The sequence below is a fragment of the Monopterus albus genome, unplaced genomic scaffold (genome assembly GCF_001952655.1).
Source record: "Monopterus albus unplaced genomic scaffold, M_albus_1.0 scaffold169.1, whole genome shotgun sequence".
Taxonomy (NCBI): Eukaryota; Metazoa; Chordata; class Actinopteri; order Synbranchiformes; family Synbranchidae; genus Monopterus; species Monopterus albus.
The window spans coordinates 326,759-352,510 of record NW_018128049.1 but is presented as its reverse complement, the minus strand read 5'-3'; positions in this window follow the sequence as shown (position 1 = coordinate 352,510).

Sequence of the window (25,752 nt, the reverse complement as noted above, 5' to 3'; positions counted from 1 at the left end):
GTCAACTAACCAAACATAAACTTCACTAACACTTTATTGTAATTCCCCACACTCACAGTCATTTAAAAGCCATACATGGCATATAAACACTAAATTATTGGTTTGTAAACATTGTGATGTGACAGTAAATAAAAGGGCATTTTTCCTGTTGTGTAAAAGTTATAATTCCCATTCTAACAGTTAATCAATACATGATAACAGAATATACCATATTTATGACATACTGTATACAGTATGTCCTGATGTGTGGTGTTATACTGTGGATAGAAGGTATTACAATAAATGCTAATATTCAGACAACAGATCAGACTTTGTGTCATCATGTGATGAGTCATGAATGTTTCGAAGATATTCAGTTAGGATAATAATTCTACGGCGCCAACTCTTCAACTTGCCTTTAAAGGATTTCAGTAGATTAAGCACCCGAGTCACAAGTGTTGCATTTCATCCGAACTCCTTCCACAAATTGAGACTACCTGTGAATTCTACACCTTCATTCCCCCCTATCATAATCCATCAGGAAGATTTTGGAAGCACAGTAGAATCTAATGTTATGTATGGAGAGGCAGTGGGTATGTGCAGATGACACTGAGGCCATCCGCTATGTGATTCTCCCGCCCACTAGATTCTTCAATCTGCCAACACCTCGAAACCGCTCCAACAAAAAGATATAAATAAGACTTACTCTTGCTACTCGTCTCGTTTCACTGGCCAACTTCACCATTCCGCTCTTTTTTCTTTTTTACAACACATACGTACTTTTTATCCAATACCAGCTTAACTGAGGGTGTTGTCTTCCTTTGTGATAAAAGAGTTGTTTGCAAGACCCTCACTGATGGATTTAGCAAACTATTTTAATTGCCATCTGTGCACAAAATGTACCTGGCGTGTTAACCAATGAAAGAACATTTAGTCAGCCCACAGGAAAAGGGACTAACATTTGTTCTGCTGAATTGGTGAAGGATTTTGAATTCTTATTCATCACTGTACATTTTCTTATATCAAAAAAGGGAAATCCTGTGCAGCATCCACCTGTCCATCTGGGACTAATGATAATCTGTCATTAAGAAATGTAAGGTCTTTCTTTAGCAATTAGCCAAATATTGGAACCTGACAACTATTAGAATGAAGATGTAATATTATGCATTTTATTCAGCTGAGATATCTCAGCAGTCAGGTAATACAACAAATTACAATTTTAGACTTATTTATTCTACAAATGTATAGACCAAACTCTACCATGTTCATCTACCGTTTACCATGTACACACTGACACACTGTATAAATATATGATCTCAATAGTAAGACTACTGTCGTGTGTATAGAAGAAACTGGATAAGGCACACACAGCATTAGAGATCAGAGTAGGTATCCAGAGTATTTATGACCTGTGGAACTGTGATTGATCAGAGTGCAAGAAACATTGTTAGAAATATTCAAAACCCAAAGTTGTGTTATATCTGTGTTAGGTACTGCCACAGAGAATCATGCTGACATTGTGTTACGCCTTACGAGGGTTCAGGTTGGGTTTAACAATGGTGGGGTCAAAAATCTAGAACTCATGTTCAGGTGGGGTTCGGTCACGCGGGTTGCACTCAGGCTAAAAAGGCATGAGTACACCTGTAAATATTTCACTTGTAAATATTTTGAACTATAAATGGACTATAAGGATCCATGACAACACTACTTATGACATTAGACACACCAGGGACATACTAGAAAAACACCTCTGACACTGTCAGCCTAAGGTCCACACGAGTCAGGGAAACGCGGCCTGATTCATACTCTACAGCACATATAGAAGCTTCCTACAACAATTAAACCATTGCTGGTCAAGGATTTGTGTGTCCTTGCTGGATGGCTTGGTTGATCAACCCTTTGGACTTCTGGCTTCAGACTGCACACATTAAAACAACAGCAGCATCAGTAAACCGCATACACTATGTTTATTTTCAAGTGACAAAGCCCTCCAGCAGCCAGGCCCTTTTCACAGCAGGTATTTTGACTTATCACTGTAGCAAAACCACACATGTAATTATTAACATTACTGAGGTCTGCACTCCATTTACCCCTGCTAGTTTCTGGGCCCTGCCCCTGTGTATGCTGGTTCACTGAAACAGTGCAAAGGTCAAAAACTTTTGCTGGAAACAAGAACCTATATTTCTTTATTTATTTATTTGCTTTTCCTTATTGTGACTCTTTTCACATGGGAAAAAGAAGAAACTGGTGTGATGTCAATGTGGAGCCACAAAGTTTGCAGAGGGAGGGCTCAGTGGCTGATCGAACACGTTGTTTGTGTCCTGTTTCCAACCAACAGCCGTGCTTGAATTTTGTTAACAGTGACATAAACTGTACCCTAACCAAGCAGTTATCACTTTTATTATTTTAACAATGACCCAGACCCAAATGATTTCAGCAATAACCCAAAGCATAGGTTTTCCTAAATGGACTGTGTCATCATGCCAGCAGAAGCATAAGATCAGAAAATGCTTGCATGTGTCCTTTTTTCCTTCTTCTTCTTTTTTGAAGAACTTTTTGCCTGGTCTATATAATGTAAATTAGGGAAAATACCAAACATATCTATGATTCATAACAGATATAATTTAAGCCTTTCCAGAATAATTTTCCAGCAGAGGAAAACCTCTAAAGTTCTAGATTTACAATATTTGGTAAATGTTGTAGTGATAGCATGCTATGTGTTGATGCTCAGTGGAAAAAATGTGAACGATGGGGTTTCCACATACAACCTTCTGCGTAATCCCGTAACAATCACAAATTATAGCTAAGAGCAGATGAATGTGACAGATTTGTTTTCATGTTGTTTTATCATTGGCTGGGTTTCTACCTTTGGCATGTGTTCCTTATTATTTATCTATCCACAAATGCCTGCTGATCAGTGGCCACTGTGGCTGCAGGAGACGATGATGAAATAATGTACACTACTGCCAGTCTGCAGCTGCACTCTAACTATTTTGACAATCTGCTGGGAAAATGTCAGCAACATACTTTCTGTAAGGCTGCAAACTATATATCAGCACATTTCCAGGATGTAGGCCACAAACAGAAACAGCAGTTGGATTATGTAAATATTTACCTGTTAGCATCCACTGATATTTTGATGAGTCTGTTCAAATAGAATGTAATGCATTTCAGTGCTCTAAGGAACATTTTCATTTTCTGTCACCAAACAGAAATACTGCTCATCGAAGTGAAAACACAAGTAAAATATGAGATACAATACTTTGGTACAATATTCCTGGAATGTTTTTTGTCTTTGCTTGTTGGTCATTGTCCCACCTAAACAGGTGTAGGGATGAGAAGCAGAGGCCGTTCTGATGTTTGGTGGAGTTAAACATGTTAAACATGTAGCTGCAAAACCTCTGAGTGTAACAATTGTATTATGAAGTTTGTGTTACTTGTCCTTTCAGGATTCAGATAGTGTTGCTTTTAAAATCAGCAAAAACTTTAGCACCCCTGAAAACAAACAAAACAAAACAAAAACAATCTTCTCTCTTGCGCTAAGTGTTTGTGGCACTGGGTGACTGCATGTGTCTCTAATTGTACAGATGTAATCTAATTATGCTTTGAAACCCTGCCTTACTGGACTAACAGTGGAAGAAAGAATAGTGGCATCAGTAAGTGACCTGTTTATGTGCATTTTATGTAGATCAATGTGATGTAGATGGAATCAAGCCCCGCAGTGTGCACGCCATAATAGAGATGATCAGCACAGTCAGTATTACGTGCGTGGTACCCGTCGCCTCGGCTCTGTTCAGATGTATATTTGTACCCAGATTAGTTTAGATGTCCATGCAGTATGTGACACTTGATCTCTCTTTCTCTACTGCTAGTTGGACAGATGTAAACAGAGGTGACGTCTTGCCCGGAGATAGAGGAGGAAGAGGTGAAGTGGGTCCCAGGCAGGGTGCCTTCCCGCCTGCAGCACAGAGCAAAAGAGACAGGCCTGGAACAAGGCAAGGCAGCAATTAGACCGCTGGAGGGGAGAGGGAGGTGTGTTGCTGTGCTGTGTGTGTGTGTGCTCAATGCTTTCTGACAGTTTAACAGATGTGATGTCCAAAGTTGGCCCAGGCCATTTAGTGATGCCCATCCACATTAGCGGCAGGACAGGGAGGATGAGATGATGGACTTCAACGTGTTGTTGTTGCTTTGCTCTTTTGTCGCCTCTCAGAAAAGTCACTTTTAAATGGTGCATTGAAATATTATATGAAGAAAGTTGTTTGTGATGGGAGGGCAAAAAGTGAGGACAGTTGGCTCATGCAGTGACAAACGTTCAGCTCTGTCAGGCTTTTTTAGCCTAGTTTATTTCATGTTTATTTTATGATTTTAGTGGCTGCGACTGTTTTAGGCTCACTCTCACTGCTCTCATCAAACGTGTTTCCAGCAGCAGGATGGGAAAGCTCTAAAACCTCACTGTGCACTACCTGCTCAGCAGCAACAGCAGACAGACAGTCAGAGAGTGGCTGCTGAACACAGTGCAGCATTTAGCAGCTAAAGAGATCATTTCCTGAGTTGGAAGTGGAGAGCAAATCAGGGACTTGGATAGACAGAAAGGAATTTATTACCTTCTCCAAGGAGGTTATGTTTTTGGTTCTGCTGTTTTTTGTTCTGCGTGTTGGGTGTGTGTGTGTGTGTGTGTGTGTGTGTGTGTGTACTGTAGTATCTTTTTTTTTATTTAAATTTAATACACAGTAACACAATAACCCAACCTACTTTTTAGTTTTGTACTAACAGGCAACAGTGATGAACTGCTTTCAAATTACAACTGGAATAACACCACTGTCACTTCAGTTTATAGAAAACTTAAATTATACTTTACAGTCTGCATAGTTGCCCCTTAGGACCACCTACTGCGCTCTGAAAATGTATCTCCAAGTTCCTACTAAGACCAGAGCAGTCAGAACCTCTCCTCTAGAACAACACTTAGCTGAAAAAACGCAGCTTTATTTCAGAATATGCTCTATGTGGAAATAATGGTCTTAAAAATGAGATTTTAATCATGTCTGCTGTAAATTCTAAGCAGGTTTTGAATATGCAGTGAATACATGTTGGAAAGTATCAAATTTAAGTAGACTCAAAAGAGCCATAATTCAGACAAAACTGCTGGATTTTTGAGTGAGCTCTTGATTAACACTATTGTTCCACAGTGCAATGCGTGAAGAAAACGGAGCTCATCGAAAACACTATTCTCCTACATTACCTATCAGGTCTTTGCTGTATAGGATGGAGTTCAAAATTTACAGTTGTGGTTTTGTGTAAAAAAAAAAAAAACGAAAAAACTAAAGTTCATCCTCAATACAGATGCTTTAGAAATGTCTTTTCATTACAAATTTTCCTTTACACTATACAGACTTGAGCTGTAAATATAATGTAACTTCAAATCTAACTGTCCAAGGTGGACTAGAAAAATCCCGGCTAGTAAAAAAATTAAGTATTTAATCTCTGAAGAATATTTTTCTTCCGCTTTGTAAAGTTCATGTGGCTTTCAAACCTTGCTGTTTCAGTGGGAGGGTTTCCTAAAGGTTTGAAAACAAGTGCTGCACTGTAACTCCAGTTTAATCACTTCATCAAACATTGAAACACAACTAAACTCCTTTTTATGACTGCTGAAGTCCAGCATCCCAGCTTTACCCCCGTGATCTTCCAATTCCAGCATCTACACTTCTATTTTCACGTCTGCATCTAAAAGCAGAGTGTGTTAAGCAGTTGGCTGGGGCATGTCACAGGCTGTATTTAGAGCAGCTGAGTAGACCTGGCCCCCTCTTTGTTCTGAGCTTGATGAGGAGGAAACCCTGCTAGGCTGCGACGAGTTCTCATCATCACCCTGCAACTCCGCCAAGCTGCTCAGCCCCGTGCAGAGCCGAGGTGGAGGCGGGCTGCTGATTGACAGGATAAGAAGATGCCTCAGCGGAGGGAGAGATCTCTATCCTCTGCTAAAATGCGCCTCTGTCGCTGCTCGGCTTGGAAGGCAAAGGACTTCTGGGAGTGGAAAATGGCTCAGCTCCCTGCATCAGATGTCATTAAGGAAAGGGACGAAGACATGTGAAGATTTACTAACTTCTGCATCAATACATATGTATCCAGGAGCTATTTCACATGTGGTTTTATTGTTTTGAATCTATGTCAGAGGAATGTTTAAGTTCTGATTGTAGAAAGGGATTAAGATGTACAGAAACTGGGCCATCATTCAAGACCAGGGTTGGGAAAATTATTTAGATGTGTATAATTAGAAAAATTGTAATTAGAGTATCAAAAATTAAAGTGCTCTCTGGCAAGAAATGGTGCAATAGTCTTACACTATTCTATACTAAGCCAGTGACTAGCAGTACTACTGCAGTAATGTGAAGTGTTAACTGAAACTAATTTTAACTACTTTATATCATGTTTGGTAGTTTGACCTACAATATATTTTAACAGCTAAATGTAAAATAACCAGTAATATAGCTGTAGTGGAGTGAAAAGGTTTTATTTAACATGTAGTGGAACGTGCAAGTTGGCAAGAAAATAAAATACTCAAGTACAACAAATTTTAACTTAATTACAGTGCTTGAGTAAATGTACATAATTATATTTTTGAATGTGAATGAAAAGGGTGTGATGCTTTGAGACAACACGTTGGGAAAGAGCTGCCACTGAGAACGTTCATATGCTTTACTTACAATTAAAAAATGCAGCACTATCACAAGCCACAGTCCTGGATCGACAATGGCACTTAGGTTTACAGTATTATAACAACATATAAAAATGTCATTAAAGTTGTGTGTAGTAATTAAAAGGTTTTAAATAATAACCACAAGTAATGAATGTAAGATTTTTTTCTACTCATTCTGTGCCCTTGTTTAGACGCTCCTTGTAGTTAACCTCTTTAAGCTCTATAAGCTGAGAATATTGGCATTGCTGCGCAGCAAAAACCACATATTTGGTGAATTTGTAAAGTAATATTAATAATGTAATGTTTATCCTTTTTGTAACTGTAAATGATCATATTTTTAACTAAATAAACCATTTAAATATCTGTTGGATCATCTGAACAAGGCCTTGTCACATATCTGAAAAGATGACAGAAGAATTTATGCAGTAGATTCTGTACAACGCATCAACATCGATCCATCCTACAGAAGCCAGCAGTTGGGACTGGTTTACTGTCTTTGTCAGTGAAATTCAGAAAATTATGTTCCAGGGTTAAATGAATAACAGCAGGCCAGACAGGCCCTCCTTTGTCACCACTATATTTTGAGTCATAAGCACTAATTTGTAAGGTGACTACAAACAACTACTTTGTAGAGCAAATAGAAAACAGCAGTCTGGTGGCCAGCATCAAAATGTCTCCTGCACACAGAAGACATCAAGTTATGTATGTGATTTCAGGTCTGCAGAAAGTTGTGAAAAATAAAACATGCATACAAGTGTATCCACAGCCAATGTCAAACTGATGTTTTTTTGCCCCTCTCTATAATGCTCTGCATCAACAAAGCAATTTGTTTCCCCAGAGTGTGCTAATTTCTAGATTTCACAGTGCCAGGTGTTACGGCTGCCAGTCATTACATGAAAATCAGCCAAACCTTAACCACGGTGCTCATCCTGAACACAAAATGCGCCCGGCTGAATTCTCTCTGATTTTTGGGCGAGGATGGAGGGGGGGGGAGTCAGGAAAGGAGGTTAAGTTCCAAAGTGCATGGTTTCATATTTGTGTTTCCCTTTGAAAGAAATATAAACCATTTGACAGACAGCTTTCCATGCGCTCTGCTGAATTTGATTTTTTTTTTTTTTTTTGCTTCTGACAAAAATCTGTGGTGTTTGACACATTATTGTTTTGCATGTACAATCAGCTATGCATGCCTAGAGCACTCTGGTGATTTCAGGAGATACCATCAGTTAGTGCAGAAGGAACAGAGGAGGACGAAGAAGAAGAAGTGAGAAAAGGCGAGAGCGGTGAATCGAGTCTTCACAGGTTGTTCGGAGGTACAGTTTGCACAGCGACTGACCCTGCAGTCGGCAGTGAGTGTGCAAGAAAAACACCGGCGCTTTGCAACAAGCTGGTTTTACATTCCAACAAACAGCAGGTGGAATACAAGGTCAAATGAACTCCCTATTAATGATAAAGATCCCGCTGTTACATGGAGAGAGAAGAATAAAAACAGAAAAAGAGGAAAAGAAAAATGTTTCCTGTGCATTTGTTTAATCACTTGTAAACAGTGAATTAAATAAAAGTATTTATTTGAGCTCACAGTCCTCACTCAGTGTCCTCTGATCGGTCTATAAGATGTAACATGCAACAAAATCTTTAAAAACAGCCTGATTACATGCAATGTAAATATTGCATTTTCTTCAGAAGTGTTGCTGTAAATTATTAATAGTTAATGGAGTGTTTTCAAGTATATGAAGAAATATTGTGCTTTTTTTAAAGCATGCTGGTATTATGTGATTTATTTCATGGTGCCTGGAAAATAATTGTGCACTCAAGATGTGCTGAGATATATTTAGAGCTGTTAGTGTGTAGCATTAATTATGCACATGTACGTTAAACTAATTAAATCAATCAGCTGCAGACAGAGCTGGAGAAGAGAGCCGTAAAACTGTCTGTGTGTTGTGTGTGTGCCCAGAGGGTGTGCTTCCTGTATTTCAAGATGTCACGATTCCTTTTACACATTCTGATTCAAATTATCAAGCTTACTGACACTCTTAAGGTTATCATTTCACTTATAAAAATGATGACTCCATTTTAGATGGAGAAAGTATTTAAAAAATCACCAGTGATCATGACAGTGATTGTTGTTTTTCTTCTTTCTTTTCTGTTGCTTTTCAAGTTTTTTCCAGCTTTATTTATTCATCCAATTATTCATATATGAGAAGTGAAAGCATCATTCAAATCCAAAGTCATTTATTTTAAGAAAAATCTACACTTGATAAATTATTTAAGGCTGCTGGGATTATTAGTATTCTACAAGTGTGTGTAGGCGTGTGTGTGTGTGTGTTTTGCAGGCAGGAGTTCTTCTCCTGATGTTAAATACAAAGACACTCAATGCGAACACACAATACCCAAATAACTGTGTGTGTAGGCACCACTGTTACAGTTGCACTGTTACAGTATTTTAATTTTATCCTTTTTTTGGTTTACAGTGGTGTTAATTGAAGAGAGCAACACCCCCAGAATCCCACACACACACACACACACACACACACACACACACACATACACACACTAGTCAAATGGATGCTTCTTATTTGTGTTTTTTGTATTTCTGTTATTTCTGGTTGTGACTTTATCCAACATAGTTTCCTCACATGTCTCTCTGGAGTTCCACACATGCAGAGCAGTGGTGCACAGCTGGAGTCAGCTGTCTCCTGTTGAGGAAGTTGTCTTTAAATGATTTAAATCAATTGAGGATTTTGATGTATGATGATAATTACATTGTAAAAAAAAAAGTGTTAAAAGCATTCTTCCATAGGTAGAACGAGTATGATGAATGTACACTCAAAACAGCCAACATCTGCTGCTACCTCAGTTTTTTTGGAATGTGCATATTGAATGCAATTTTAAATGGATAATTAATTCACGCTAATGAAAATCGATACTTATCTTAAACAGCAATTTGAGCAATTAGACTTAATGAACACAAAGTTCTGGGATGTTTTTCATTATAGTTAAAGTTCAGCTTTTGAACTAAGTTATTAATGGAGTTAATGGTAGAAGAAAACTATATTTATTATTTTATTTTTACCTAATTTCACAATCCTTAGTACTTCAAATTAGCAGTAGTAGTTTGAAAGAACTCAAAGAAAGTGAGAGGGAAAAAGGAAACCAGTATTATTTTCTCATCACTGTCTGTGCATCTGAGGTGAAGAAGAGGAGGAGAAAGAGGGCATAAAGAAGGGGAGGGCAGCTTGCCATCTTTCCTGTCACTGTCTTCCTGCTTGCTTCAACCATCTTCCCTCTGGTGGGTATGCCTCCAATGCTGCCAGGCCACAGGCGGTGGTGGGTGGGTGAGGCAGAGAGCTGCACAGGAAACAGGAAATCATGAGAGAGAGGAAGCCATGGGGGTGGGAGGCGGTAACAGTGGTGGTGGTGGCCATGATGTGTCAGAGCTGCCAAAGTCACAAGAGAGAACGACAGCAAGAGAAAATGGGAAGCTTGGGTGCTTTGACTTGGCAGGCTTAGCGTCCCAATTACCTACCTATAAACAAAGGAGGAAGTTTTGCTGCATCTGGGGCACCGCTCTGCTCTCATCCTCCTCCTCCTCTCAACACACATCACCACCACCATCACCAACAGCATCTCAGCGAGAGCGTCCTCTCTACTTCTTTTGCTATCAGATAAGATGCGTTCAAATGCACCGCAGCCCCCGCTATGATAGCACAAGGTGTCACTTATGAAAGGCAGGCGACGGCCCCACTGAATACGCTCATGTGGATGAAAGGTTGGCAGAACCTGGGTTCATATGTGCCGCCCTGTTTCTTGTCTCCCTGCCTCCTCTTGTCTTCTTATTTGTTTGAAGCTGACAGCTGCCTGCTCCTTCAAGGCCCAAACCCAGTGTCAGCTGAGCTGGAGTAGAGCCGCACAGCCTCAGCACTGCTCACACGCTCCTGAAAGATGACAAAGTGTGCTGAGTGTGGCACAGTCTGCTCATGTCTGCCTGTGCAGGTTTGGGGTCAGTTTGGCTTTTGTTTAACTCTATCAAAATTCACTATATGCTTTTTATAGTCACAATTATGTCAAATTCCTTGGTAATAGGCCATTCAAATAAAAAAAAAGCTTTTTGGACTTCAGTCTCTGAGCCCCTAAATGAACAAGACCTGTATATGTTTGATTGATCAGGGGCATGAGACATACTGTAAACAAACTGATAATGATAGCAGCCAAGCACACATAAGTACAGATAAGCAGAGATGTCACATTAGTGTTATGTTATATTCTGAAAACGTCAGTAAGCACTTAATACCCCTAAACACTTGTTTTCAAAAAATATTAGTAGTTTTTCCTATGTTTGAAGACTTGAACATTTTAACACAGCTTTATTGTGGCCCTCTCTGACCCATTTTTATAAGTATTGAGTGTATTTTAAACATATCTGTGATATTTTCTTCAGCCAAAGTTGTTTAGATTTCTCTAAATCCATTTTTACAAACAGGCAAGATTCCCCTCTATACTCTGACTGGCAGTTTAGGAAGTTACTAACATAAAGTTTACATTATTCATGAGCACCTACTCTGATTGGCTGGACTCATGTTCCCCCAGCCAATCAAAATAGGACCTAATGAATAACGCCAGTCATGGCAGGTCTTAACCTTGTGTAGTGGCTGTAGTGGTGAAATTGTCATAAATGCATAAATTCAATTAAGTGTTTATTATTGAGGTCATAGTTAAAAATGGTGTTGTATGGACTACATTATATTTATACACTTATGACAGTTTCACTAAAACCTTTCACCTTCTGAGCTTCATAAACACAGATGTTAGGGCAGAAGTGTTGCATTGAATTGCATACAATTGTACAGGTGTACCTAATAAAATGGCCAGTGAGTGTACATTCCTTGTAAGTTATAAGCAAGTATAATACAAGTCAATTGCTTATCACTAATCGCTCCAGACCTTTGACCTTGAATAGAAATGGTCTTATACTTGTATAGCACTTTCCTACGCTTTTACGGCACACACAAAGCGCTTTTACACTACTCAGCCATTCACACTCCCAAACCGGTGACATTACTGGGAGGAACTGGGGGTTCAGTGTCTTGCTCAAGGACACTTCGACATGTTGACTGGACAAGCCGGGAATTGAACCGCTAATCCTCCGGTTAGCAAATGACCCGCTCTACCTCCTGAGCCACAGCTGCCCCCAAATCAGATTTGTACCTTTGAATATTATCTTCAAGAACCCCTGGTATATATACATATATATGAATGGGAAGGACATGAACCTGCTTGCCCTGCGATTGGCAACCTGTCCAGGGTGTACCTCGCCTTCGCCCGATTGCCGGCCGGGATTGGCTCCGGCCCCACCCGTGACCCCGCTCAGGGATTAAGCGGTGGAAAATGAATGAATGAATGAACCTGCTTTTCCAGACCAGAGACTTCCACTGGACATTTCAGAAGAATAGGGTCATGTTTAGGTTTACAAAAAGATTCCAGTCATTCTTTTCAAATGTAGCTGTAGCTTAGCTTTAGCACAGCTATTTTCATTTAGGCTCTCTACACTGTCAGCGCAGTGCTGTCTGGGGGTGGGCTTATCCTCGCGTATCCAACTGGGTGTGATGACACACTCGAGCAGAGCTTCAAAACCATTTGCTTTCCAGGTGGGACATTTACAATTTTATAACAACCTTAAAACACCACAGAGATGGAGCTTAGTAATTTGACAGCAGAGGAGAGAATCCATCATCACTCTGATACAACTGAAAGCATGCATTTATTTATTTATTTGTTTGTTTATGGTTGTCTTGATGATGTGAACAAGTTGGAAAAATAGGAATCATTTCCAGAACTAACATCCATCACATATTAGCTAACATTTAGCATGTTTAGCTTGTAATGTTGACATTTGGGTACCTTTTAAAGCTGTTCAATGTACCACAGCTTATTAGTTCACTGGTCTGCAACATACATTTTCTTAGGCTGATTGGTGGCTTGATGAACGAGGTAACAAACAAAGGAGCAGGACAAGATGCATCTATGCAAAAAAAAATGCTATCTTAGCTTTGCTAAGCTATGCTAAGATAACATCCTCTAGATAGATAGATATGATAGATATACATGATAGACAGACAGATGCTATGCTATTCTATCTTAGCTAAATAAAAAAAAGCTAAGATAGCTTGTTGTTCAAGGTTTGTGGCTGTCTTGGTCTTGTGTTTTAGCCATTTTCTTGTTAGTATCACTGCTCACCAATGACAGAATGTTGACAGGTAGCCTTTTATGCAAAACATTTAAATGTCATGTTGTGATTAGCTTGGCTATGTGAAAACACAATTCTACAGATTTAGGAACAAAAAAAAAAGTACTTATAAAAAGGAGAAGTCAGAACACATGACCTAGAGCAGATACATGTTGCACCAGAAAATTAAGTTTAATTTCAGTTTAAATATTTATGTTATTGAGACCCTCACACCTTCCCAGTAGTAAAAATGGAGGTGTAGCTGCTTTCACGGGCTCTGGTGTCATATGAATGTTTCTATTCATGGCGACTTGTCTGAGCAGCTCAGACAAATTAACAAACCAACTTGAAGTGTCAGTCTGAAGAATCATTTCTCTGTTCTCCATTAAAATAGCCAGACTACAGATCCTCCCTTTCCATTTTGCTGCCTGTCTCCTTCCATCCATGCTCCACAACTCATCTGTCAGTCCTGCTATTTTTCACATGCCTCGGAGCAATAACACAACCTCCCTCCCCCTGCCTTTGAAGGAGTAAACCAAACCAGTGAGCTTAACGCATTTCTAATGAGCCGATGGCGGTTGGAGTGTGGAGATTAGTCATCATCTGACTGCAGCAACGATCACATTCACCAACATGAACCATGTATCATCTTCTCTACACCATCAATGTCTCGGCAGAAGCACCTAGAATGAAAAAGCTCCTCTATTCCAAATGATTAACTTAGTTTTGCTGATGTCATAAAAATCTAAAAATCAGTGTTTGTTTGGTTGCTGGGTTCATAAAGGAGTAGTTCAAAGGATTTAGGAAGGAATCTCTTTTTGTTTGTGGAAGCACTTCTTCAATTATTGTTTGACAGATGGCATTGTTTTTAGATATACTGTCAAATTCATATAAATAAGCTTGGATGGTGTCATCCATTCAGGAGTGACAGATAAGAGAAGAACACAAAGTGCTTCGCAAGTGCTAAGAAGGACTTTCTAAATCACTGCTGAATACAGAGGAGGCCTGCTGTCTCACGGTCTCATTAGCAGGTAGCATTTGATCTGCAGAGCTGCCATGTCCAAGGCAAGGTCGTTGTGTTTCCAGGAAATGAACGAGGCATTGCTCCCCTCTGTGAACCGACTCATTACATAATCTGATTACTGGAGAGATTAAAGTGGCTTGAGTAAGGAAGTCAAAGTATGACTTTATTGCTAAGCAAAAGCTGTTGCCAAGGTTTCTTTGTACACACAATATTCAGACTAATATTGTGTTTTGTTTTGTTTTTGGTAAAAGTCCCTTGAGTGCATTGTGATTTTATTTCCACAGCAGTGCCAAAGTCTCATGAAGATTAAATAAAATAGCCCACTCATGTAAAAGTGTGACAGTTGACAGAAAGGTGTTGAGAATGCTCCGTGTAAAATGTTGTGCTGTATTTGACCAAGCAACACTGTTCAGCAAAACGTTTAGTTCTGGAGCAGAACTACACTCCAGAACTGAACCTAGACCCTAGGTCCTCCGGTAGACATACAGGCAGAGGAAGTCTTTGTTCTGCAAAAGATTCTTGTTTCCTGAGGGAAGTATCTTAGTATAAAGTGCAGTATAGAGGGTACTGCATACTTTACAAATTGTAAAGCTCTTTGGGACAAACCTGTGATTTCTGATTTGGGATTATGAAAATACAACTGACCTGACCTACTCCAGCATAACTATTATTTTTGTATGACTTATCTTGTGACCCTTCAAATTTGTCTGCAATCCTTTCATGGTCCTTGAGCCTCAGGTTGGAAATCACAAAACATAGGATCCAAAGCAGAGTATACCTGTTTTATATTTTGATGCTACCATTAAATATAATTGAAAACTTCCTTGAAACTGAGCAACACAATGGAGCAGCCACCTTTATGAAACTGCAGTTGAGGTTGAATAGTCACAGCCATGTTCCTTTTCTTCAAACAGGCCGTGTGAACCAGCCTCCAAATGAGCCCAGTGACCTATAAAATGAGGTAGGTCCATCTGGCGCCCTCCACCTATAGCAGATCAGTCTGTCCACTGTCCAAAGTGACATGCCACTATTAATTTGATTGGCATATTCTATTTATTACCATGCAACCAAGTGTTTCTCTGCTATTTTCTTCCAGATTAGTCAATAAGAATAAAGAGGAGAGGCTCACATGTGGTAGTGGTGATGTCACCCATGCAGATTGAATATCCAAAATGCTTTATGTGAAAGTAGACCAGACTGAGAGAATGTGTGGAAAGAGACAATTTAAGAGCAGGATTTTCAATTCTGGGGGCTTCTCTGTTTACCTTGATAGTTAATTTGCTTGGTGTGAGGAGGAGAGTGGGTCAGACAGAACAGGAAATCCCAGACTTGTCAGAAAAGAAATTGTACATTTAAAACTGAACTGTGATGTTATAAGGACTGCTCCTTACATACAAAATGCCAGCACAGGTTTTGAAGGCCAACCAAGTGTCACTTTTTAGGGGGAAAATATGTTTAGAAATGTTGATATAATTTTGAAAATTTTACTCAAATCATAACGGCACATTTTATAATATTTCAGTAAAAAAAAAAAAAAATCTAATCACAACCTGCCTTTTACTTACAAAAACCCATCAGTTGTCATTGGCTGATGAATGTCAGCCACCTTTTCTCCTTCTAAATTGATTTGGAGTATTTTGGAATGAAAGCCTTTCCCACTGTTGTTTCTGCCGTCTGGAAGATGGGAGAAGGGTGAAAGCGTAGGTTTTGTTTTGGGGGTTTTTTTCTTTGCCATCAGCTCTGACATTGTTTCTCTCAGTGGCAGCATATCACCATCTGAATCTTCCCCTCCACATCAGGGAAGCAGAGCTGTGAGTACTGGGATTAGACTAATCACACAGTCACCCAGTAGGCTTCACATTACAGGAGATCCTGAGTGAGGCATGACCTCTGTTCAGGCTTCTCCCTGCACACAGTATTTTACATGAGTTTCTTTTATATGCTGATGTTGAAAACATCCTTTTATGATGAACATTGCTGAGGTGAATCCAGGTCACTGATTTTCCTAATAAATCTGTAACAAAGCACAAAGGGAGAGACGTGAAGAGATGCAGATGAGCTAAAGGGTTTTTAGGCTTTGACAACTGCAAGGCGAGTAATGCGAAAGCAGCAGCAGCCTAACATGGCAAAAAAGTCTTTCATATACAGTGGAACCTTGGTATTCGTGATTAATCCCTTCGAAAAAGTCAGACGAAAACCGAATCGTACAAAAACTGAAGCAATATTTCCCCTAAGAAATAATGTAAATTCAATTAATCCATTCCAGACACCCAAAAATATTAAAAAATACCTTTTATAGGGAATAACTATATTTTTACATACAGAAAACAATGAGAAATTAATATAAATGACAAATGAAATGGATAAATGAACATTTAACATCACTTTTACCTTTATTGAAGACTCTTGTTGGCGTATGGAAGACGGGGAGGAGGGGAGAAGGAGAGGTTATTGTTTGGAAAGGAAATCCCCCTCCATAAGGACTTCAAGGTCTAATCTGGGGTTGCTTTCCTTCCGGGAAATGAGTGGCTGAGTCACGTGAGCAGGCGGACGAGTTTGGTATGGACTAATTATGCTGAATCAACCAATCAACTGTATGAAAACCGAGCGGATGTACAAAAACTGGGACAAAATTTTGACGAAAAAAGTCGTAGAAAACTGAATCGTACGAAAAGTGGGGCATACGAAAACCGAGGTTCCACTGTACTGGACATTCAGTGAATATCATTGCTCTTTGTGTTTTGCACCAGTTCAATGTCAGGGTTGTAGCCACCATTAAGGACACTTTGATCATGTCCTTGGTACTTTTTTGCAACAAAATATGCACATGGTCAGTGTCAGAAACGGCGCGTAATGCGGCCGAAAAGTGTTAGGTGAACTCAATTAAAAGGCCAGACGAGGAAGTGTAAAACAAAACCGTCTTTTTATTAAGAGAACTAACGTTGAACAAAAGAAAACCATACAAGACACGGTGAAAACACAAAACTCACATGTCCTAATTAACAGTCCGAGGTCAGAGCCAGCAAACACATCCAACAGAGGTGATCCAAAATACATAGTCCAGAGGGAAGTCCGATATCATACACTGTGGCAGTCCGAGACAAGAGGGCAAAGCAGAAATGAATATACCAAGGTAACAGTTCGGGTGAGAAACACAAAATACCAAAACCAAAGAAAATGCTGGAAAGTCAGAGCTGGGGTCTAGAACAATCTGGCAGAGTCCTGATGGGAGGACGCTGCCTAAATAGAGGGGTAAACAGGTGCAAACAATAACGAAACAGGTGAAACCAATGTGAGTGATGAAGAACGCAAAAAGACCGAAACTAAGGTGAAACAAAAACAGGAAGTAACGTCAAAATAAAAGCTGGACAGGAAGCAGCGGAACCGAATCATGACAGTCAGTACATCCCAGGATTTTAAGAGCCAGTATATTAAAATCTGACATTTTGTGTGTTTATTTATTTACCAGACATTTTTACAGGCAAAATACAAAAAGCTAATTTAAATACACATGAAATATGAAAATGTGTTTTTCTAAAAAATAATTTTTAGAAAAACACAAATGACAAAAAAGGAGACATTTTTGTTTGTGTCCTGGGGGGAGTGGCACCAGGGGAACTAGAATTTATGGTCTCAATTTGAATGCAAAAAATATAAAAGCTGCTAAACTGCCCATGTACACATAGACATTTTTATGGGCTAATTCCAAGATTTTTTTTTGTCAATATGTTTAACTATAATCAGACTTTTACTTGATGTTATTGAGGTTGAAAAAGGAAACATACAATCTAAACAGTTTAGTAGATAAAATAAACTTTTATCAATTCATTTTTTGAGGGGAGTGGAAGTTGGGGCTGTTAGTCATGACATCAGTATTTTGGAAATCCTGGTTGCAGTACTGTTCAAGGCAAATTACTTACAGAAGAGTTGCTATTACTTGCAACTTTTAAAATGTGTTCAGACTTTGAAATTACAGATGGTTAGTATTTTACATTTATTTCTGAGATGGTGGGAGATGAGTTGGAGAGCCTCACTTCCTGAATATTTCAAAAAGCCTGGCTACATTTCTGTAAAGGAAAGTTTAGGGTTCATTTTTCATTTTATGCATATGTATACAATGTTCCAGTGAACACTACGATACATTTTTAAAATTCTATGTTTTTGGCAAGCATTTTAGTGCATTTGAAAAGATCCTAAGCAGAAAAAAAAGTTACCGATTGGGGCATTTTCATTGTCTGGTCATAATTTTCTGGGTGGGGGGAGTTTGCACTGTGGGACTTGGACTCCTGACCTCAGGGTTTCTAAAAGCCTGTTTAAGGTGAACTGTTAACGAGAAGCTTCACTTTTCTTCTTCCCAAAGTTATGTATACAGAAGACATAAAAGGAACTCCAGGAAAATTTGAATTCATCAAAACATTTCACCTCATATAAAAATACAAAATTCTAGCGTGCTTGATTTGTGCCTTTTCTGTCTGTTTGCCATCAGAGCCTAACCCAGTATAGAAGCCTCCTCCTCATCCTCTCTCTTTCCTTCCTCCCTCTGGCATTCTAACCAACACTGTGCTTCTAATTTATGAAATGTAATTCTGCCCTCCACTGGTATGAAGAAGGTGCACACACACATAAACACTCGCTCAGGAGCACACATTTCTTCCTCTACTTAACTGTGTGTGTGCCTGTGTGCGCACCTTTGTATTACTTACATTATGAGGACCAAAACCTGTTAACACACTCACACTGTGGGTACTCGGCAATCCTTGTGAGGACCAGAAGCTAGGCCCCCAAAGAAATTGCTGAATTTTAGGGTGGCAACACGGTTTAGGGTTAGGATCAGGTTAAGTTAAGTGTTAGGGTCAGGGTTAGGTGTTAGGCAAGTAGTGGTTATGGTTAAGGTTAGGATAAGTCTACAGGAAATTAATATAAGTCAATGTAAAGTCCCCACACAGAATGAAAACACAACGTGGGTGTGTAGACTATGTGTGAGACTGTGTGTGTGTGTGTGTGTGTGTGTGTGTGTGTGTGTGTGTTTTAAGGAGGACAAGTTTGAGAAGCAGGTGATTTGTAATACGGGCCTATAGAAAATTGCAATTATAATACTGACTTTTTTCCTATTAAGCATAATTAGCTCACTTTAATTTAGCTGTGATTCAGCCGCATAATAAGCATTTATTTTACACTCAAATTAAATGGAGTCAGTGAATATTTAGCATGTTAGGGAAATAAAGCTAATAGTGCACTTTACTGTCAGATACTGAAAATGACTCAAGATGCAAAATCATGCCTGTCTGTTTATGAAAAATACATGTCAGTGTAATAAAGGATCACCCAGTGTTTGTATATAATGTATGCACTGAATCATAAATGTGTATATATTGATGACTTATGAGATTTTTGTTGTTGCATTTATTTCTCGCTGCATGAAAGTGAGAATTTGCATTGTCTGTGTGTTTGTGTGAGTCCCCCCTGAGATGCCGACAGGGCCTCTGTCTCCCCCAGGTAGGCTCAGGCTCTAAACCCCATCCATCTGGCTATTCAGTTAGACTGCTGATGTGTGTGTCTGCCACAGCAAGTGTATGTGTCTACACAGCAGTGATATATCCTCAACCACCCCAGCCACCATCACCCTGGGGTGTCAATAGTTTGTCACCCCAGGTGATAGCTGATTGCTGTTTACATTTGCTCTTGGTAATGTATTGGCTGACCACCCAAATGGAACACACACACACACACACACACACACACACACACTACAATCAAACATCTGTTTCACACCCACTTCCACCCGCACTTCAGTACCGTTCAACTGGAGGAGCTGTGAAGTACAGTGTCTGTGGGGTGGTGATGGTGGTGGTGGGTAGTGTCAGGGAAGATTATATTACATCAGTAAGTAGGCTGACTACCGCATGTACATCTACACTGTCTCACACTTGGACACACAGTCTTCACTAAACTCTGTCAGGATGTCGGTCCATACAGTCACTCTACATTTTTACACACAGGTTAGAAGAGCCATTCCCAAATCGGATATCAACATAACTTTCAATTCCAAATCTCAAGATGATAAACAAATCAGAAAAAAATAAGACATACCAGCTTTACTTTTTCTTCTGGAATTAAAGAGTGTTTAAAGAACTGATTCACAATTTCTCAAGTCTGTTTTTAAACAGTAGGCAAGTGCCCACATGGTTTTGCTTGCTGTTCTTATCCCTCCTGTCCATACTGGTCATTAAGAGGTTCGTCCCTAATCTTCTTTTAATTTAAAAGATGAAGAACAGAAGTCTTCCTCCTGTGCAAAAATGGATCCAAAACTTTATTAGAGGCTTCAAGCTGTGCTTAATAAATCAAGGGCAGAGAAGATTTTTGCAGACCCCTCACACCCTGGACACAAACAGTTTGAACTCCTCCCCTCTGGACGGGGCTACAGGTATGCCAAGACAATCAGACACGACCATCACTCTGATCGACAGTTAACCTGTGTTTGTATGTATAACAAGATACAGTGAACACCACAGTGCAAAAACTTATAGATGTAACCTCTGTACATAAAATAGTGCTTGTATATGTACATATTGAGAAATAGATGGTTGTTTTTTTTGTTTGTTTTTGCTTGTTCAGTTCTTTTCTGTTTATTATTTTTTTCAGTTTTGTTTGGTGCACATTGGGGGTCATTGAGCTGGAGTAAAATTCCTTGTATTTTAATATACTTGGCAATAAAATTTATGATTGATCGATTGGTTGTTTTATAGATTTTTCAAAGTTACCATCCTTTTAGAACAAATTTCACTCTTTCTGCGTCTATCAGAGAGAGAGAGAGAGAGAGAGAGAGAGATACATGCACTAGTAGCTTGTGATAAATTTCAAAATTGTTGTTGCACACAATGACAGTTGATGATGGAGTTTGTCCTCCATCAGCTGCATCTGCCCAGCTGTGGGTTTTTGACTGACAGGAAGTTTAACATTTTGGTAAATAAGCTAGGCTAACCAATTTATGTCACACTTTGGACTGAACCTGGTTGTTTACATATTCAGCATTAAATTATATGTTAGGTGACACTGGATATTCTTTAACACCTAATTTGCACACAAACAGAAATGTAAAATGAACATTTGTGATAGTTTATAACAGGCAGCATTTCTTAATGAACAGCAGCCAGGTGCAGTGACTGCACAGATTTCCAAAGTCTTGGCATCACAGGGAAGTTTCCAGGTTTGGCTTCAATGTAACAGTATGGTCACTGATCGTATCTGTCATCCAGAGATATAACTGAGGATACTGTACAGTACTGTAGTGCTGGGTGGACGGAGAAAGGGATATTCCCCCAGTACCACACATTTTTACATTTGTATTTGTGTACAAGTTAAAGACATTAGCTACAGTGTGTTAATTATTAAATATGTCTGAACCTTGGACAAAGCCAGGCCAGCTAGCCATGTCCTGACTTGAGCCCCATACTTAACACCTAGACATGAGCTTGGTATCCATCTTCTCATTGTACTCTCTGAAAAAATAAAATTATGCCTATTTTTTCATGTTTCATATCATACCTGGAAAACTGGAATCGTCCCTAAAGAATGTATAATTTCAGCTCCCCTGTACCACACAGTGCCTCCGAGATTATCTATCGCTTGGGACAGTATACCAAAGAAACTCATTTAGAGGGGGTGCCAGGAAGCAGTGGGTAATTACATGTGACGGAGGCTCCATTCAGTAACCATTCGGTGCATGGGCAACAAAGACACCTGCATCTCCTGCCGAAAAAGTGCCGCTCAAAGCGTTTGTCATTTTTAATCTAATGCTCCCACTGGGACAAACAGGCATCTGCACAACACAGCTAAAATTGTGTGTTTGGTGGAAAAACAGCTGGTCAGCCCACCTAGTCTGTGCCTGTTTGGGTTTCAGCTGACAACTGGGCTGACCATTTCTGTGGACAATTAAAGTCTGAGATCCATATCTTAAATATGGACAGTAAACAGTGGTATCTGATTCATCATGCAGGCCTCATTTATTTATAAAGATGCATTAGAGGTATACACTTCATATTATTAAACAATATCATAACTAATCCTTCACAGTAAGATAAAAAATAGGACTATCAGTAAAGTTTGTCCTTTTCCTTCCTGTTAGCCTGCTAGCAATAACAGCATCCTCCAGCAGCTAATACTAGCCTGAAGCCTCGATGTGAGAGTAGTAGAGCAGAAGCTACATTCACACTCTGATTGATAACCTTGAGCTCCCACCCCAGACTTTGGTCTTCTCTGATTGGTTAGAAGGGATTTGGGACTGACTGAAAAACTTCAGATGGGAATATCTTTGCACAGCTGCCAGTCTGTTCAGTGAGTATGTGTCACCTCGACACATTAAGCTATGTTTTGGATCATATTTCATCTAAAAATATCAGCATATAATATTTGTCCCAGAAACAGCAGCAGTACAGTATATTGGCTCCAATAATATCAGAATCATCCTTGAAGTCCCAGAGCTCTTGGTCTCATACCTTAATCTTCATGTTCTGCTAAAATTGACTTGGCTTGTTAAATCTCAACAAACTAAAAGCAAATTTACCACTAGCCATTTGTTTATGAAATAGGCAAGCACATTTAAGAAAGAAATCCAAAAATCTTTCTTTTAATAAACAACAAAGTTAAAAATAATAATAATGGTGCACATGTTTGTACATTTGGACAAGTATATTTGTATCTCTCTCTTTTGTTTGATAAACTAAATATTACAAAAAAGTAACATTAGCCTACTTACATTTGGGTTCTGTTTGACACCAATGAAACTTCATTGTTTAAAAGAGCAGATGATGAGTAATACTAACCAAAATGTAAGTGCCTTTTGCCTGAGCACTCTTATCAAAGACAAACTGTCCATATACTAATTTATATTATTACATATAAACGGCAAGCTAGCTACTACAGCAGACTACAGCAGCAGAGGGACTGTCCTCTATAACATCAAAAGAGGATCTTTTATAATCCGGATCCTCAACAACAAATGTTTCATGGCTGGTTCAGACTATAAAATTATTTAGTATGAAAACAATAGTCAGTATGCCAAATTATATGATTAGTGTCATGACTTGGGCAAGGGATATGACAGATTAAACATTTGTACCCCACAGTTCACAGTGACATCTTTCATGGCTGCTTGTGTTCAAAAAAGCATTTAAAAAAAGACAAAAAAAAACTGCCTCCATGGGTCACATAAAGAGGCCACTACGTCTATCCTTCAAGCAGAACTTGATGTAAAACTAACAGTGTTTAAAACCAAAAGCTAGCTAGCCTTACAAAGCATTTCACAAGGCTGACTATGGAAGCTAACATGCTAATGTTAGCTGTAATATTGATATTGTTCATTCAACAAGTTGACAAATAGAGTATGTTTGGTTATATATGCCACGGGTGTTGCAGACAAAAGACTACTATTGGTCAGCATTGTGACGTTTATCTATGGCAGCAAATCACTCCGACAGTCAGGTCGGTTAACGGTGGAACACTCTTTATTGGATACAACAACAGAAGGTGGGAAGTGCCTTGCTTCTTTCTGTCTAGAAACCCCGGGGGTCTGCCTAACGCACATGCGCAGTAGAATAACTAAAATATATTCACTTCACGTGACATCTCCCCCCTTTTAACAATGGGCAAACAACACATCAACCCTCCTGTTTAACACGTACATTTCTCCCTCTATATTCCCTTTTTGTTTTTTTGTGCATATATAAAAATATATATATATAAAACTAAACACAACCGTAACTGGCTAAGGGTGTGGGTAGACTACCACAATCCCTAGAGATGGGACAGGGATTATTCTGCCCTTGTGAAGTCCCTCATCTCTACTAGCTAACATACCTAGGGTTTGGTTTAACAGTCCTCCCAGACCTGGTGACAACTTTACTCTGGGTTTGGGGGGAACCAGGAGGTCCGGCAGGAACATTACTCCTGGTAGCACTAGAGTACCGCCCTACTGGCCCACACTGCTCATTTGGATCATTTGGCTGAGAAATGTCCATCTCTAGGGGAAAGATCAGTTCCTGATTCCCCAGGCGGATATGGCACCGATTCCTCCTAGGGCGTACCACCACACCCAGTCTCCAGGGTGAAGGAGGGCGGTGTGGCCTCCTGGCGCTGCACCGTCGCTGTGGTCGTCCAAACTTTTTTCTCATCAGTTTTTATTCTAACTCTGGGAAGAGTTTTGGTGGAGTATCTGCGGTTGTAGTATTTCTCGTAGCACCGCTTTGCTTTTGCATCATTCATTTTAACAGTTTCAAGATCAGGCCACTTCGGCAGCAAACTCTCTTTTAGTACTGGAAGAGTCGTGCGGATTTCCTGACCCATCAACAGCCTGGCAGGGCTTTCCTTCATTGGCTCTGTTGGTGTTGAGCGATAACTCAGTAAAGCTAGGTCAGGGTCGTCTTGTTTCAGAATCCACTGTCTTTATAGCTCGTTCGGCCATGCCGTTGGATTGTGGGAAATGGGGGCTGGAAGTAATATGTCGGAAGTCACACTTAGCCGCAAAGCATCTAAACTGTTCTGCTGCAAACTGAGGGCCGTTATCAGTCATGAGCTCCTCTGGCATTCCAAAACGTGTGAAGATGCCTCCCAGTTTCCGTATGATGGTGTCTGAGTTAGTCTTTGGCAAATCCAAGATTTCGAGCCATCGGAAGAAGTAGTCTGTCACGACTAAATAGTGATAAACGTGTGAAGATGCCTCCCAGTTTGCGTATGATGGTGTCTGAGTTAGTCTTTGGCAAATCCAAGATTTCGAGCCATCGGGAGAAGTAGTCTATCACGACTAAATAGTGACGACCTTTGTATTCGCACAGGTCGGCAGCAAGTTTTTGCCAAGGCAGGTCCGGCAATGGGGTGGTGATCAGTGGTTCTCTGCTCTGGTTCGGTCTGTAGATACTACAATGTTTACATGCTGTTATAAGCTTCTTCACATCACTGGCAATACCAGGCCACCACACTGCACCTCTATATCAATCTCTGCACTTTGCAAGTCCCTGATGACCCTGGTGGATTTTCTGCAGCATGTTTTCTCTCATACTTTCAGGGATTACAATCTGTTTTCCTCGTCGCAGTAGTCCGTTAGCTTCACTAAGTGAACCACGCTCTTTGAAGTATGCGTTTGCCTTCTCACCCACGCTCTTCAGGTGTTCTGGCCATCCATTGTGGACGTACCTGAGGACGCACTGGAGTTCACTGTCTATTTTCACCTCATCTTTTATCTGTTCGATAGTTGACTTCCTCACTCTGAAATCGTCCTCCACTGAGTCCACATACGCTTTCACCTCAGCTTCCAGATCACCTGAGGTTGTCTAGATAGGGCATCTGCGACGACTAGGTGCTTCCCTGGAACATATTCCGCAATTGGACTGAACCTCATTAGTCTGATGAGCAGGCGCTGACAACGTAGGGGAGTGGCGTCAAGGTCTTTTGAGTTAATAAGAGTTACAAGTGGCTTGTGATCTGTAAGCAACTGGTATTTTTCTAGGCCGCACAGATACCGATAGAAACGCTTAGAGGCCCAGACTCCTGCCAGGCACTCTTTCTCAATCTGTGCATATCTCTCCTCTGCGTCTGTCAGGGCGCGAGCAAAAAGGCGACAGGCTTGAGTGCTCCCTCGTGGCTCTGCATAAGGACTCCTCCCAGTCCATAGCTGCTAGCGTCTGCACTGACGACAGTTGGCTTTGCAGGATTGAAAAACTGTAAAACAGGCGCTGATGAAATAAGCTGTTTCATTTCGGTGAATGCTCGGCTTTGCTGCGGTCCCCAACACCATTCACGATCTAATTTGAGCAACTCGTTGAGCGGTTGCAGCACGGTGGAGAG